Source organism: Stenella coeruleoalba (genome assembly GCF_951394435.1).
Source record: "Stenella coeruleoalba genome assembly, chromosome: 11".
Lineage (NCBI taxonomy): Eukaryota > Metazoa > Chordata > Mammalia > Artiodactyla > Delphinidae > Stenella > Stenella coeruleoalba.
The window spans coordinates 30,866,776-30,885,067 of NC_137157.1; positions in this window are offsets into that span (position 1 = coordinate 30,866,776).

An 18,292-nucleotide genomic window follows, 5' to 3' on the forward strand; every position below is an offset into this window, starting at 1 on the left:
AAAAGATGTCTGAGATCAATGTGATCACATTGTAGCACTGGTTACACTGAGTGGTCAATGGTATGAACTTGGGCTTATGATGGCTTTATGTGGCTGGTGATGAAGGCTGTGAATGAATGCTGTGAGGAAGTTAGCTTACCCCACAAAAATAACCACAGTGTGTAAATCATCTACAGGGTGCCAGGCACGCTCCCATTTTGTAGATGAAGAAACAGAGGTTGAGAATGTTAAAAACAAAGAGACAAAAAGAACAAAAACTTTTTCAAGCCTGCACAGGCAAGAGGTTTAGCTGAGACATCTACCCGCTTCTTTATGGTCCTAAAGCCTGTGAACTCCATTACATCCATTGCCTCTTCTTCAAGTTGATAATCCAACAATGTTTCTTAAAATCACTCATCATCCCAGTACCCAGAGATAGTAGCTAGTATTTTCTAGAATTTTAAGAATCCTGTCTGTACTATCAAAAAAGATATTTGGGATTATCCTTTCGGTTCTGTACTGTAGTTTCCTTTATTTACTGTTTTCTTTTTCTTTTCACAATGTATTTGAACATTTCCTCATGGAATTAGGTATCCTTCCCCATACACTTCAGTGGCAACTTCCCCCACCAGAACCCCAAGTAAATTATAAGGTCTTTGAGGGGAGAGACTTAGAAAAATGCATCTATCACAGTGTTTAGGGTAACACTGGACATAAAGCAGATAATAATAACTATTATAGCTACATTATATAGCGTTTATTTTGTGCCAGGCAATGGGCTAATCATAATGTGGATTAATTCATTTAACTTTTATAAAAGATCTGTGAGGCAATACTATTAGTACCCCACTTTCCATACGAGGAAAGTGTCTAGGTCACCTATGGTTACTGAGTGGCAGAGGCAGGTTCAAACCTGGCCAGTCTGGCTCTGAAATCAATGCTTCTAACCACCATGCTCATCTACCTAAAATAGATCCGCAATGAATACTTGTCAACTCTAGGAAATGGAGAGTAAAGGTAATTATGGGTGTGCCTTGACATTTCCCATGTGCAAAAAGCCCACAGTTCATCCCCATTGCTGACCTGCCTGAATTCTAGATTCTTCTGCTAGGCTTTTAAATTAAGATTCCATCCATATTTCTCCCAATTTCCATTTGAACTTTTGGTTTAGTGAGACTGAATGCATGACCACCCCATGTCCATTGTCATTTTTTAAAATCTTGACTCTATCCAAATTCTTTCCACCATTGCAAGCTTAGTTTAGTTCCTGGGTCCTCCACAAAACATTCCCTGTGTCCTCAGACCTTGTTTCCTGTCTCTCTCTTTTGGACTCTTCTGGTCTAATGTTAAAGATTTTGTCTTATTCCTCTTCATATTTCTTAATGTCTCAGAAACATGCTTGGTTCCCGGCAGGAAGTCAATATTCTTTTGTTGAGTGAGGAAATGCCCAAATGAATAAATAAGAGTTACACTCTTTTGAAGCTGATTGCATCTGCAGTAGCCTTATCTCTACAAATAGACTATAAGCCATAACAGGCACTAGAGAAATAAAATCACATAAATTGGAAATAGCAGAAAAAATGGACAATAGAAATCAAGCAACAGTTACTTCAAGGTATTAGACTTATCAGACACAGACTGAAAAGAAGGCAAAGAAGGATCAACTCTGACCATTTCTCCATCCTCCAAGTGCCTGGTGCAATCCGAATCAGCACAAGGTCCTCAGCCAATACCTGTAGTTGTTGTGGCTCAGCTTGGAGAACATAAATGGTGGAGAAGACAGTGAACTTTAGAGGTTAAGACATATTTTGCCCTTTTATCAGATGCACTTACTTTCTTATTTATTTGTATTTTCTATTTGCTTGCTAAGAATATTTATTAAGGAATTGTTTTGAATGAATCACTATTTTCAGGGTTAACAAAATTAAATTAAAAAAATTTTAATTTTAACTATTTGTTGTTAGTGTGTAGAAATGCAATTAACTTTTATGTTTTAACTTTATATTCAGCTACTATTCCAAACTTATGTATTAATTTTAATAATTTATAGATTCTTTTGGATTTCCTATTCATATAATCATATTGTCTGAGAATAATGACAGCTATATATATATTTTTTATTCTTAAAGCTTCCATTAATTTTTATTGCCTTATTCAATTGGCAAGTATATTTAATTCAATGTTGAATAAAAGTGGTGATAGGAGGCATCCTTGTCTTGTGACTTGTCTCAGATGGAAAGCTTTTATATCGCACCATGAAAGAGGAATTCTTGAATCCTTGGTTTGGTGTTTTCAGTCATTATCCTTTAAATATTGCTTCTGTCCCAACTGGTCTTTATCTTCTTCATGAATCGTATTATATGTTAGAGTTTCTCACTGCATCAGCTAAGTGTCTTTCCATCCTTTTATGTCTCATTTTACTCTGAATATTTCTTTTGATCTAACCCTCGTTTCACAAATTTCCTCTTCACGTCATCTAATCTGTTGTCAAACTCATCCACTGCATCCTTAAATTCAATTGTGCTTTTCAATGAAGTTTATAGAGCTTCTATGTGGCTCTTTGTTACTAGTTTCCAATTCTCTGCCAAATTTCTCAGTCTTGTTTTTTATCTCCATCAACATTGTAAAATAGTAAATATTATATTTTAAAGTCTGCATCTGATAAGTCTAATACCTTGAAGTAACTGTTGCTTGATTTCTATTGTCTATTTTTTCTGCTGCTTCCAGTTTATGTGATTTTATATTTCTTGTGCCTCGTTATTTTTTGTTGTATTTAGGACATTGTGCACAACTGTTTTTAGAAATAATCTAAGGTCTAGGATAATCTTACCTTTCCCTAGAGAGAATTAACATTTGCTCTGCCATGCTTCTGACTGTGTTTGCGATATGGTAAGTTTCAGGAGATGATGTAAAGGTGTCCTGCAATCCTTTAAAAGCCTGTCTATTCTGGGTTCATCCTTAAGATGTGTCTTTCAGGGTCTCAACAGAGAGCAAAGAGTGTTCACGTGAGCTCTTCTTCTGGGTGGACCCTGGCCCCAAACTTTGTTCCTCCAGCTCTGGCAGACTGTCGAAAGTACTTCAGCTCAGTTTCTCAGCCACTTTATCTAGAATTGGCACAAGTCTCCAGGGGAAATGTGACCCCAAATGCCGAAGTTTTCTTTCTGGGTTTCTGCCTTTTCCTGAATCTTTGTCCTTTTTCAGTGCTTTGTTGACTCTGCTATGCTTTCAAGTGGAAGTATTTATATCATAGAACTTGCCCTCATTACATAGTCTGCTATTACTGGAATCAGAATGTCTCTGTGTTCCTGACTTTTGATTTTAGATTTTTTGTGCTCCACTCTCTATACTGTTTGAAGGAGTGAATCTTTTGAAATTTATGCATATTCCTGTTTCTGTTTGTTTGTTTGTTTTTAGCACTGCAAAGTAAGTTGCTTGGATATCTAAAACTCTAGCTACCTAAAGTGAACAAAATGTTGGGTGTTTGTTGCAGAGATGGACTGGACATGCTCACACATATCAAAATACAGCTGGAAAAACTAGTTATAAGACAAGTGTTGAAAATAGGCTATTAAAAAGAAAAGCATCCTGTCAAATTTGATTTTCCTGTATCGTGAAACTGTTTTATCCTTTTTCATTCCAAAGTAGGTGTACTAATGTTGGTCTTTCTGCTTAGAAAGGGAAGACTACAATATCATCATATTTGTATTCCTTAGCAACTCTAAAATAACAAATAATAGCAAATTAATGGAAGAAAAAGAACAAATTTATAAAGGGACAAGTTTGGGCTTCACGTTTCCTTTGGATTCTTTAAAATAACAGCCAGTGGAGAAATAAATGTTTATAACATTCCTTTGAAAGTTCCCTTTAAGGTTTTTATCAGAAATAACTAAGGACAAGATTTATGCCAAGTAGAAAAGTATCCTGTTAACTAAGTGATACATTAAAAACAAAAATAAATACTAAAAGTGAAAATAATTGACTGATTTCTTTCTTTGGACTAGTAATACATTTTTGTTTCCAGTTATAAACAATGGATATAGATGAGGCTCTATCAAATACCACTCATAATACAGCAGCCAGAGTGATTTTTTTTTAAACAAATCAATCCTACAATGGCTATCAATTGCACCTAGAAACAAAAACTGAATCATCACATGACGTATAAGAAATTACCGGGACTTCCCTGGTGGCGCAGTGGTTAAGAATCTGCCTGCCAATGCATGGGACACGGGTTCGACCCCTGGTCCGGGAAGATCCCACATGCCACGGAGCAACTAAGTCCAATGCGCCACAACTACTGAGCCCGTGTGCCACAGCTACTGAAGTCCGCGTGCCTAGAGCCTGTGCTCCGCAACAAGAGAAGCCACCACAATGGGAAGCCTGTGCACCACAACTAGACCACGCTCGCCGCAACTATAGAAAGCCCGAGTGCAGCAATGAAGACCCAATGCAGCCAAAAATAAAATAAATAAATACATAAATTTATATTAAAAAAAAATTACCTAACCTCCATGATTTGACCTCCACTTTCCCTCTCCCCTCCTTCACTGGACGCCATCACTGCCTGATTTCTTTTTATTCCTTGAACACAACAAGATTGTTTCTACCATAAATGTTTGCACGTGTTGGTCCCTTTACCTAGAAGCTCTTGTCTTTAGCTTTTCTCTTGGCTGGCCTCATTTTTATTGTCCAGGTTACAACGTAAATTCCTCAATGAGAACATATCTCACAAACAGTCTAAATTAACCTCCCCTCATCTCTGCTGCCCCTACTTCAATCCCATTCAATCAGCTTGTTTCATTCTCTTCATAGCATATATCATTATCTGCAACTATCCTGTCCATTTGTTTTCTTACTTGCTTGTACTCTATCTTCTTTAGAAAACAGGCATCTGGCTATTTTCCAGAGCCTAGAACAGTGTCTGTCACACAATGGATCTTGAAAATAATTATTGATAAGCTTTCAAATGTGATATTTGAAAGGTTGTTGTAAAATATGTCTGTTATTTTAATAGAAAATTTCATTGCCTACGTCAGCAAATTTTATGTCAGAAAAAATTGTTACAGTGAGATTCCTCATGGAGAGGTAATTCTGGCCTAAAGGGTATTAAGTGTCCAACTTAAAATGAAGGCATTCCTCAAACGGTGTTCAGATTTGCCTAGAAGATTGAATGATCCATTTCTCTATTTCTCTATCTATTCATATATATGGCATTTAGGAGACATATATATTCATAATCATATGGAAGAATGAGATCATACATACTCTGAAGAAGAAATTTGGAAGTGAGTCTTTCATTAAAAATATTTTCTGAACCTCATTTGCCCTCTGTCAAGCAGTTGATGACGTATTTCTGATTAATTTTAAATAGTAACCTTTCTACTTAGACAAAATGCACCCCTTAACGCTCACCCCCCAATATTGCACACACACATGAGCACACTGTCTCAGGGTTGGGATGATACTCAGAGGAAACAAATACTGTTACTAAGATGGTAATAAAATTTCCAGTTACCATGTCTACCTTTCATCAAAGTCTATATGTATGGGAGCTCCTTAATCTAGCTAAAAATGTGTAATGATATTCATCTGGCATAGAATTGGGATTAATAATTAAATCCAGTTATATTAAAAATCTACCACTATCTATCAAGTGAAGATTTAGTCTTTACCTGTGGCAGGCAGAATTCTAAATGGCCCCTAAAATTCCCTTGGAGCACATACCCTATATGATCCCTTGCCTGTGAATAGGATGGATTTCACTCCTGTGAATAGGTTACATTATGTAGCAAAAGTGAAGGGATTTTGCAAATGGAATGAACGTTCCACATTAATTGACTCTGAGTTACTCAATAAGATTGTCCTGGTGGGTTTGACCTAATCAGATGGGCAGCTCCGAAGTCTGCGGCCCACTTCCACACCAAACACCTCAGGAACATGAGTAGTACACGAATGTAATCATTTTAATGTCGTGGTATTAGTGAAATGAATCCTCCCAGAGAAATGAAGAATGCTTTATAATTTGAAAATCCCTTCCTCATTTTCCTTTTAAAAATGTATGTTTTTGAATATACTATTCCTTCAAAACAAAGATCCCTCAGGTTCTTTATATCAATTGCCATCTGCCAGCGTCCTTCACACGTGGTAAGGCCTCTTTAAACCTTATGTGATAAGAGCCATAGGACACAGCCCCACAGACCTGGGACCTGCAAAAGAGTGGACTGGGCCAAAATCAATTAGGCTAAAGTTAATTATGATTTGTTTTTTGAATGGTAAATGTCTCGATGGCAAGATTCTCAAAACTCTTCTGCTGATACAGTCACATATTTGTATAAGAGACAGCAGGAGGCGGATGTAGTTCTAACCATTAGGTCGTGTTATGTTTAAAAGGAACATTAATTCTATTGTTTCTGGTTTAAAAGTAAACTATATCCACATTGCATGCTGAGATGCCAGCCAATGCTCCGAAACACCCACATTCATTTAGTACTTTATTGCCTTCTATTCATTTCATCCCTTTCCTAAGCCGCGGCTCACTCTGCAGCCCTCTCCCCACCCCTGCCTTGTACATCTGTAAGAAGGGGCTCATTTCCCTTCACTTTGTGTGCTTTCTTTGCTGATTCCTAATTATTTTACTGCATTAGTCGAAGCTGTTAGCAAAGTAGCTCCAAGAACAGACTTCGTAAGAGTGACAGATTTTGACTTTCATATAAAATTATAAATCCGTGTCCATGGAAACAGAAGGGAAAGCAAAACCTCAGATTCCCTTCCTTTTTATCTTGCCGGGTGGCACAATGAAAAGTAACCACAGTGGAAAGAGCTGAGAACAATTATGTGTTGCAGCAAATCCAGTATCCCAGGTGTCAGGAAAGCACAGTTCCACAACCCATAGATTTTGGTTTATTGCTAAGGAGGTGCGCTTCAACATGGTTCAGCCACCATAAATCTGGACGTGTGATTCTAATCTATCAAAACCTGACAGCGTCAGAATGTTATGTTTCAAGAAAGACTTTTTTTTGGATAGGATTACTGTGACAGTTTTGAAATGACAGAGATGTTTTTACCTGTGAATACTTTCTTGTTTATTTATTGGTATACTATTGTGATGTCTGTGGAAATTTGCCATTGACATCTCCTTCAAGAGAGCCTGCTAGCGAAGTGTAGTTGATGGAGACCCTCAGCTGCCCTTCCTTAGAATCCATCCCAGTGGCCACTCTTTTGATGGCTATCCCCAGCCAATGACCAAATGACCGTGGGATCTGGGACCTTTTTAACATCAATTTTGGCTCATCAGCTCCCCATTCATCTGGCCGATATTTACATGGAACTGCCCTGCAGGCTGAGACTCTTCCTATCCAGACCTCCTTCCTTCTCTTTCTTTCAGAAGCATCACACCTGCATCTGGCAGTGGGACCCTCCCCCTGGCTACTTCTGCTCCTTCCTCTTTATCCTTCACTGATATTCCCCCCCATCAAATCTTTGCATGTCTAATCACACTGTGGTGTCTGCTTCTCAGAGGACCCCAGCTGGCATAACTGCCTTTTCCCAGAAAAGTATATAAAATGGTTTACATAAGTACCAGCAATACAATGAGAGATTTAAAATAGGCATGAAATATTAGGAAATGGGAAAATAAAGTTAAGATAGTAGAATGGAGTCCCAAAGGGGTTAATTTACAGAATGAACATTATATGTGGGTCATATATTTGGAAACATAGGAGTAAGATAATTCTTGTTTTACTGTTTAGAATAACTAATAACATAGAGGACCCAGAAAGTGTTGGGAAAAGAAAAATTTCTTACCATCAAAGCAATTTTGACCATGTTTTGATTATCTGTGTTAGTGACTTAGAGGAGTGGTGTGGATATAACCAGCTCTTGGTAATTTTAAGAAATCAATTTCATTTGGCATTGGATACACAAGCATATATTGTGCAAATATATATTTATAGCAGACTTTCTTTTTCTAATATTTTTCTTCTATTAATATCGGCATTAATTGGTATATATCTGACTTTTTTAGGATGTGTGACAGTGGTGGGAAGAAATTAAAATATCTTGCGGATCTTTCACCGTATAAACCTCATGATACTATTGGAGAATGTGTTGGTCCCAGCAGGGCCCATTATGTCCTCATGGTTCTTCATATAAATCAAAGTGGTCTATATCTTCTCAATCCAATCTCAGCCAGAAATCCAAATGTGAATAACAGTAATGTACATTCAACTGTCAGAAAAATAAATTAATTTCACTCATACACAACACCGTGTTCCACTCTGGTGACTAACCTTTTATATTATGTGCTGTGGAAAAGTAACTTTCTGTCAGAGAAGGATCTGGGGTTAGAAGAGACACTAAGTTGAGCATAAGTCAACATTGCAGTTTTGTTGAAAAAGGTCAAGAATGTCACTGGAATATATAAATATAAATGTGGAACCCTGCATGGGTAGAATCACACTAAAACGCTGTATAACACGGAGACAGGATAATAGTGGTTAAACACAGGGACCTGGAGCTAATTAATGTTAGCAATTGCGACCATACTAGTGTCTTCACTTTTATCTGTCAACCATTATCCTTTCAACCTTTCTTCAGGGAAACATAAGTCAGGAAGTTTTAGCCAATTACTTTGAGCCAGAAGACAGTCAAACTCAATCTACAGTTATTACTGTTGTCCCGCCCATACTTGTTAAATGTAATACAGCTGTGATGATTTCTTTCTCCATCTTACCTCCATTTAAAAATTATTAGCTCATTCATACATAATTTTTACTTTATACCACCAACCACCATTCCAAGCTTGACTAGGGAAGTCTGTTGACATCATAATAATGATTTGTGTTAGAGTCGGTTCTAGTCGGATCATTCAGATGATAGGTCATATTCTAAGCTGTATAATTTAGGGAGAATTTAGGAATTATTCAGGAGAGAAAGAAACAAAGCTTGGTAAAGAGCCAAAGGATGTGTAAGACAAGGATATAAAGAGCATTTTCCTGAAGTAGAGAAACCAGAATCCCAGATAATATGGATTTAAAAGAAATCAAGGTATCATTTACATACAGTAGTATGTACAAATCTTAAGGCCCATGAATTTTTAGAAAGTAAACACACCCAGATAAACTGCATTCCCAATAAGCCAGAAACTTCCATCATGCCCCATTATTAAGTCATTAAATTATTCCTCAAAATAACCATTGCTCTGATTTCTTGTCATTGTAGGCTCTTTTGGCCAGTTTTTGAAACCTTCCCTCTTTTTCTTTCTTCCTTTCTTTCTTTCTTCCTTCCTTCCTTTCTTTCTTTCTTTCTTTCTTTCTTTCTTCCTTCCTTCCTTCCTTCCTCCCTTCCTCCCTCCCTCCCTCCCTCCTTTCCTTTCTGTCCTTCTTTCTTCCTTTCCTTATTGCTTTTGTTCTTTCTTTTTTTAGTTTTCTGGTTGATTTAATACAACAATATGCTTGTGAGGTTCACCTATGTTACGTGCAGCAATAATTTCTTTTAATATTTATATAGCCTTCCATTGCATGACTTAACCATTCCATTGATGAGGGATAACTGGGCTATTGCCGTGTTTTGGTTATTATGAACAATGCTGCTGTGAACATTCTTCTATGTGTCTTTTGGTGCACATCTATACACATTTCTACTGTGTTTATGAGTAAAATTCTTGGTCATAGGGTATGTGTATGTTCAGCTTTAATTAACACAGCTAAGTAGTTTTTCAAAGGAGTTGTACCAATTTGCCTGATAACCAGAAGCGTATGGCATTCCACGTGCCCCATGTGCTTGTAAACATGAGATATTGTCACTTTTCACCTCTTGCTCAGTTCTAATACATACCTTTTTAACCATCTGCCATCTTCATGAGACAGTGTTTTGAGATCAAGAAGATTTTAGAGGTGGAAAAGATGGAGAAGAAATATTTAAAAGGTTATGAAAAGAAGAAGATAAGGGATGAAGCAAAGAAAAGAAGGGAAGGATTATCTGAGTGAACTATGGAGGGAATTCTTATGCATTTTGATCACTTGAGAAAAAACAAAGTGAAATTCAATTCCTTCAGAGGAAAATTTCTTCCATTGGACTTGAGGCTCTGATTTCTTGGGTTATAAAGATATGATAATGGGAAAAATAAAAATAGTGAGCAAATATAGAAAAAAAAAAACAATAAATCTTCTCCAATAAGACCTAAAGGTCATTGGAAGAGTCGTAAAAGCAAGTAGTATGTTATCATTAAATATTTTGTGGTCTATGCTCTTGCATATTTTCCCTGTCTGCTACTTCCATCTAATGCATATACCCCATATCTTTATGAAATATTTTTGATATTAAAAAATTTGGAGATGGAAGGGAAAAAAACGTGATGTCTGATTCCATCCTCTTCTTTCCTTTGCTCTTTTCCTTCATAATTTCTTCAACCTTACCTAACACATCTTTTCACTGGAGTGTGAAGGGAGGGTGTCAGAAGCAGTTCACCATCCTGTAAAATCTCAAAGGTCTGAGCTAAGTCCCTGACGGGAGGCGACAAGCCATCCCTGAGAAGCTAAAGTATTATTGGCTTATAATGGAGGTGAGGTGACACCCGATATCTTCGGACAAATGACTTTTCCTTGTTGATTCTGTCCACCTAGTCTTCCAGCTTTGAAGAAAAAAGAAATCTAGTTTCATGACCTTATGAAGGGAAATCCCTAAAGGGTTAAAACCTTCCACCTACTTAAAATTTATTGTTTACCTGGGTAATTTCTGTTTAGTAATGCCAACTTCAATAAAAACTGGTTGAGAGAGGGACACCATTGAATATACAGAAACCATGTCTCTTTGGGTTTGCTTGCTAATTCTGTGCATTCCCCTCGCTAGCCATCTGGAAGAAGGGAACAGGCTTCAAGCTAAATTTGGAGATTTATGAGGCATTGGATGCATAGTTGCTCTATTCATTTGAATTGAAAATTTGATCCAATTCTGGAGACTTCGAAGTAAGCATCAACCTTCTGGGTTGAACTAGAAATCTGGAAATGACTTTGTAACATTATCTGCTTTGATTTAATAGGGCAAAATGTTGTCTCACACCTAGCAAAAAAGCAATGGAGCAATAACACTTGCTGTACTTGTCATCTTTCTTTTTAGCTAGGAATACTGAAGAACTTTACGACAACTGTATGCCTAAATTAGCATTAAGTTGAACTTGTCCGGTAACCTGGAATCTTTTTCCAGGCAGCTTCACTGGTGTTGCCCTCATTATGTTAGCAAGACTTTGCCTCTGTTACTATCCTAGATCAGCTGAGGTCATGGTTTATGGACTGAAAATAAAGGGAAAGAGAGGCATACTGCCACAAAGCAATTAATACATCATTGCAGAGAATGCCAAAACACACACCTTCTGCTGTTACTATGACTTACTTAATCTCCTGTTAATATGTATTTTTATACCTACATGGTACTGAGGGCTCGAGAACACTAACAATAGTGTTGGTGAGAGCTGGATTTTCACCAAGAGCATTTTTACTTTGCAAAAGCAATGATGTTAGAAGCTAAATAGGTATCTATATTTCTTTTTGGCTCTCATGGAGAATTCCTCTTGGGCTACAGTAGAATTGGACACTCACTTCTCTGGTAAAACATATCCAAGTAATTAAGAAAATGTGTCTAATCCATGAAAAATGAATCCACAGGCCAGCATGGGTTTAAATATTGGCTGGCTGAATAATCTCTTCTTCCTTTTCTTCTTTTTATTCTTTAAGACAATGCAGACAACATGGACTAGAAAATGAACCTACTCTTCAGCTGTTAACTTCTGCACCACCCACAGTCCAAAAGCTAAAAGGGACGATAGCGATAGTCTAGTTTAATCTTGCCTTTGTACAGATGAGGTAACATGTGGTGAAAGAAATTAACTGGAGTTGAACCACACCACTCTCTGATCTCTTCCAATCATCAGATTCTGTAAGTTTATGAAGTGAATTGAACTAGAGATGAAGAAACATTGATAATCATCGGGTGTATGTTATAAGAGGATATTACTTGCTGAGAGGAGTGGTTGCGGGAAATTCTTTTATTTCGTATTTCATATCTTTTACTGTAATGAATTAAGGTCACTTTTCTGAGTACAAAAAATATGGATGTGTGAATGAGAATCAGACCTTCTCACACAGCATGTTATTTAACAGCAAAATATCTTCATGACCATCTGGCCATCCACTTATTTACCTATTCAATCAGCACGTACCACGTCCTAGACAAAGAGCTGGTTGCTAGGCCTGCAGGGTAAACAGTATAGATATGGTTCTTGCCTTCTAGTGTGACACTTTTGACCAGTGGGGGACACAGATCTATATACAGACACATATATAATATCTCATTGATTCTAAGGTACACATGTCCTCCCCTATATTTCAATATATCTGACATCAGGACACATTCTAAAATTGAAAGAGTGCCATATCCTTTTCTTTCTCTTTGTGACATGTAATATAGTGGTGTGTCTAACACTTGCTGGAATTCTAAATTTGATGAGGTATTGGATGTATATATATGGCAAGTGCTATGAAGAAAAACTGTTATGAGGGAGACTAGCTGGGAAACTACTTTGGATTGGTGGGTGTGGGAAGACCTCTGGGCAAGGTGATATTTAAGCTTGAGGAAGGAGAAGGACCCAGTTGGGTGAGCAGAGAAACACTCCAGTCCTAGGAAGAGAGAACAGACTTTGTGAATGCCTGGCTGGGACAGAGCTGGGCCTATTTGCGGAACAGGTGGAAGGCCAGGGCTGCTGGACCATAGCAAGCAATAGGGCCTTTCAAAAAGCCTGATTCTTTTAGCTCCTTGCAAATGTTTATTCTGGAAAGATCTGTTTCAGATCAGCTGTATTGAAGGCAGTTCCTTTTGTTTCAAGTCATGTGAGGGAGCAAAGGCTTTCATAGGCTCTGCCACTGCTTGGTAAAATCAGTCCAAATTTCACGTTTTTATCTGATGTTTTTAACCTAAGTGTAGGGAGCACATGCAATTGTAATTGAGCCGAGTAATTTGGCCTTTGGTTTTTTTTGGAATTATGTCGCAAGGTAACATTTCTCCTATTTTGGCTTCTTTGATGACTTGCCATTTTCAAACAAGTACAGTATACCTTTTTTAACTGAAATACTTTAGGGGAGGGATTATTGAAATTATGTGATTTTAACAGAAAATAATTTTGCTTGAGATTGCATGCATATAAGACAAAGTGTTAATAAAATGTGGTGGTTGTGTTGCTGAGGTTGTAATTCACTGAGCCTCAACTATAAAGAGCAAAACTCTTCTGCATAAAAACGAAATAAAAAGTAACAAACAAAACTAAATATAAGTAAATGTAAATATAAAAAGTATCCCAAATTCTAAAACACAGTTTACTCTTTAAGTAGGGAAACACAGCCCCTGAAAACTGATTTGCAGTTAAATTTGTTAGCAATTGTTAACTGCTAATACCTCCAGGGTGAATGGCTACACATACAGTAGTCAAAGAGGAAAATCCATGTTAATGTAGCTTTATTGTGAAACATGTTTTGAATCCTCTCCAGTATGAACAACATACTTTCTTCCTCTATGTATAATCTAACAATGATGAGTTTTTCTCAGGCACGTTTAAATAGGTATCTAAAACCAAAGGAAAACACTTTTCAATGATCGGACTTAAGGAACACTTCCCAAAAAGAACCACAAAGGATTGCGTTTCTTTATCACATTTAAAAAATTGATTCTGACAGTTCTATACCACCGCCACCAACAACAAATCCTCTACTAAAATAAGTGCAAAATATCTTTTCACCATTTGACTCTCATCATTTTTTCCATAATTGTCTTCCAGGCATCTGCTTTGTGTTCCAATTTTATTTTGCTAGAGGTAATTTTATATAGGCTTTTCTGAATGGTGCATCTGCTTTAAAATCCAGGTGCATATGTGCATGAAAGTATTTACAGAAAATAAAGCTAAACCTATGAAGAGAAGGAATGACTGAGATCTTTCATGAAAATAGCACGGTTCCTTCAAAGAGTGGTTTGTTGCCAAATTAGATATAGGTGGGTTCATGTCTAATTCCATGTGCGCTGCGCTGAGGCTGTTGAGAAGAAATCGGCCCCATGAAGATCCAACAATATTTAGAAACTAGATGTAAACCCTGCTGTTTCCCAGGAAGTGCAGTAGTTTCAATGAAAAACTCCTCCATTCTGCTGGGATTTAATTGACCACACATGGTGGAGATTGTGAGGGGAACTCAGCGGAATACATTCAGTTCCTCTAAGTGAAAAGTCATCCAACCTAAACAGGAAAGAGCAAAATTTGAATGCTAGAGGATGGAACAAAATTGCTCTAATTTCCAAGGTGGAAAGACTCAGATGGCTTTGTATTTTAAGTTTTTCATATAGAAATGGAAAAAAACAGCCAAGTGCCACTGAAAAAACTGCATTTAAAACATGGAAAACTTTAAAAACAGGGCTATGACAGTGAAAAGGGGAAAAATGGCTCCTGAAATTTTTCATTTAGTAATTCATGCTTAATTAAAATAGAGATGATGAATATCTTTGCTTAGTGTGCAGTAACCAGCTAAAATCCTTAGGTAACAACATATTCATCAATTATGACTGTGCTTTCAGATTTAGAATCAAATTGTTTGTTTATTTAACTAATATGAGTGCTTTTCACTGGGGGCAGTTACCATAGCAAAATGGTGTTAACAGACCTGGTGAAGTAAAGAAATTTTAAAAAGAGCTCCTAAGGAGAATAGCAAAAGCAATGCATTAAGTTGACAAGAGAACTACATGTACAGAAGTAAGCTGCTATTATAAGGGAAGTTTTATAGATTTAAGGACACATTTTCATGCATATATGTACCATATTTCCCTTTGGTAGCTAGGAGATGAAGTAGAATACCAACACAGGAGTCATAGCATTGGTTTCTAGCCTTGCATCTGCCAGGCTCGTGACCTTGGGCAAACCACCTTAACTTTCTGAACCACTGTTTTTTCATTTAAAACAATGGAGGGGAATCATAGTATTTCCCCTGACACTTCCTATGGATTCAGGTAAGATGATGGATATCAATCAGCACATGGTATCAATAAATGTACTGATAATGCACCAATATCAATTAAGAAATAATTTATCACTATTATTATTATTGTGTGAGAAATTCACAAAGATAGGCAGAAATGTGTTGGTCTGCAGGGCTGGATGCTACTGCTAAAACAATTCCTTGTTTCTTTCCAGGCATCCCTCAACGACTGAAACTCTATCGTTCACGTTGGTCTTTCCAAAAGGTAATGACCAAATCATTTAAGTTAGACAGCCAAGACATAGCTCTGAGAATTAATTCTAGCGTATCGTACTCAACATATTTAAGACTGTCAACAGTTTTTGTTCTCTCAAATGTTTCATAAGGTCAGGAGTTTAAAAAGAGAGAGATTTTCTTGATACAGTTTTTCCTTCGTTTCCCTTTGGGAAACATCACTTTGCCTCACTGCCTTCAGGCTGAAGGTGTCAGGGCTTACAGGTTGGGAACAAACAAAGAAAAGTCCCTCCCTGAGACAGACGGTAAGGAACGAATGCCCTGGGAAACTGACTGCCCTCCCCAGTCTCAGAGGCCAGATGGGCTCTGGACAAACCCTGAGAGTGTAGGCAGTGTGGGGTAGTGGAGGTCAACCATGGTGCTAGGAAATTCCCTCTCTGAAAGACACATGGGCAACCTGTTTTGGTATCCGGAGTTTGAGTGATGAAATGGTGAGAAGGGGGACTAACTTGGTGGACTTTGGCTGGGTCTGTACACACAAAAGCTTTCTGTTTCCCTAAGGAGGAAAACCCCAAGGGATACTGATCAGTGGAATTTAGGGTACAGGAAAAGTTACTAAGTTGCATTGGTTCGCATAACTTTTATTGCAGACCTTATGTTTACAAAAAAAAGTCTTTTCCAACAAGTTTATTTCATTGGGGGATTATTGTCAACTAACTGATCATGATAGGGAATGCAAAAGATTTTTATTTATTACAAGGCCAAAGATGCAGGCTCAGGAGGATGTGGTGAAAGATTCTACTTCCTGTCTATTCAAAGAGTGTGAATAGACAGTTTACATGATAGAACATTCAGTAGGCTCACATGGAGCAAATCATACAGCCTAGTTTGCAAATAACAAAATGCAAATTAAAAGAAGCTATGGCATGTTTGAAAACTGATTAAACTCACAAAAATAAACAATGAGAAAACCCTGAAATTCAATTCTTTCTGGGGAGCAGTGTGTCTAGGCTGTGTGCGGTGGTAGAGAGAATGTTGCATTTGGAATATGAAGACTTAAATCTAACCAAAACGGTGGGCAAGTTATTTACCCCTCTGAAGCTCAATTTTTTTCTCTTCCGTAAAGTGTGAATAATAATATCTGTCAACCTTATAAGGTTTATAATAGATTCAAGTAAGTGAGTGGAAGAAATTTTCAAATGGTAAAGCATTGTATAAATATAAGGTTTTCTTCCTGTTTTAATTAACAGATTAATGAGAAATTAATTAACAGATTAATAAATATAAGGTTTTCTTCCTGTTTTAATTAACAGATTCCAGTTACTTTGCATCCATTTCAGAAGCAAGTAGGATAAAATTTATGCTAAATGCATTTAGCAATTTCGCTTTTGGACATTGTCAGGGGACTGGCTAAATAAACTGTCTCAAAATAATAAGAGGGAATTGATTATTATTAAAAATTATAATTTTGTGGACTCTATCAATACATTCACATTAAATTCAGATTTCATCATGCTCCCCTCATTTTGTTGGTTGATTTCACCACGTTAGCATAGTTTAATCCACAAAACAATCTTGAGAGGTAGACATTATTTTTCTTATTTTAAACATGGGGAAATGAAGGATGCCTAAGTTCATTTAGTTGGCTGATACATAAAAATATATTTAATTGAAAAAAGCTGAAAAAAAAAGGCAGTGTATGTACACGTTACTTAACATTATATATGAATGTCTATGAGGACTTAATAAAGATGGAAGACAATTTGAAGAAGTAGAAATGGTTTAAAACTAAATATTTAAACATTTTAAAATCATAATGTCTTACAAATTCTGAGACAAAATGATATCCTTGAGGGAAATTTTTTTGGTATGATTAAAAAAAAAACCCAAAATAAAACACCATTACCACAAGGGAAAATTAGTTTAAAAATAATTTAAAGTCTGAAAGATATTAGTATAATTTAATAATAAGACCAATCTTGCCACAAAAACAGAGACAAACTGTAACTTGTCCTGACACTTAGGGGACAAGAGGAGTTCAGATTATAACCTCTCTGAAAACTGGAAGAAAAAATGGCAGTGGTAAATCATGTCACTTATCATCCTCTAACAAAGACAGGAACACAATCCTGGAGCATTTCTGTGTGTCAATTAACAGTTAATATGTTATCTGCTCAGTGACATTAAGATGTGGTTCCTAAAGCCCTTTACAAAGACGTTGGCTCTGATGAGTGACAGACAACAAGCCCAGGCAGGCTGGTGAAAGGAAATTCAATTATATTGCTTCTGAATTGTGCATCCTCTGGGTTGAACTCAGAGATTCAAATACCAAAGAATAACACTCGACCCTAGATTTCCTTTAGGGAATGCTGGGTGATTTCACAATTTTGTCTCTGCTTGAGAGGGACACATTGCAGGGCAATCGGGGGCAGAACTGACAGAAGAGTGAATGCCCTTGAATGAGGAGTGTGAAGGCTGGCATTTGTTGTTGGAGAGGCATTTCAGAGAATGGCAGGTCACTCTGGACCTTGGTAATTCTATGCATAATAGAACCAGGGCAGAGATGGCTTTTGTCTAAGAAGTAATTCAAAAACCAGCTGTTCCCTTTGTTTACTCAAGTAGATTGGTCTCCAGGGTGGAGGTTCATGCATCCCAGAGGTTGGCTAACGACAGCAACAGGGTCTGGGAAGAAAATATTAGAACTGTTATTAATTTCTGTCTAAAAATGTAAGAAAGGGATTCAGCTTACTAGCACATATAGAGTGGCTGGTACCGGCACTCCCCAGCAGCATTTCTGGGTCGGTGTGTTGGATAGCCTTGCATCTTGAACAGTGTGGAAGTTTCCCTGAGTGGGGATTGGAGATGGGGAGAGGGCCATTAGTCTCACTCTTTTGTTTGCTTGCAGAATATTTCAAAGCAGGGTTTAGTAAGTGGCTTTTCAGATTATATTATCTCGTTTTCACTGAATGAATGCTCACCAAATAGACACATGGCTTGAAAATGTCCCTTGCAGAGAAATTGCAGATTAAAAAAATGCTAATAATGTAAGCACACGTGAACAACAATAACATTGT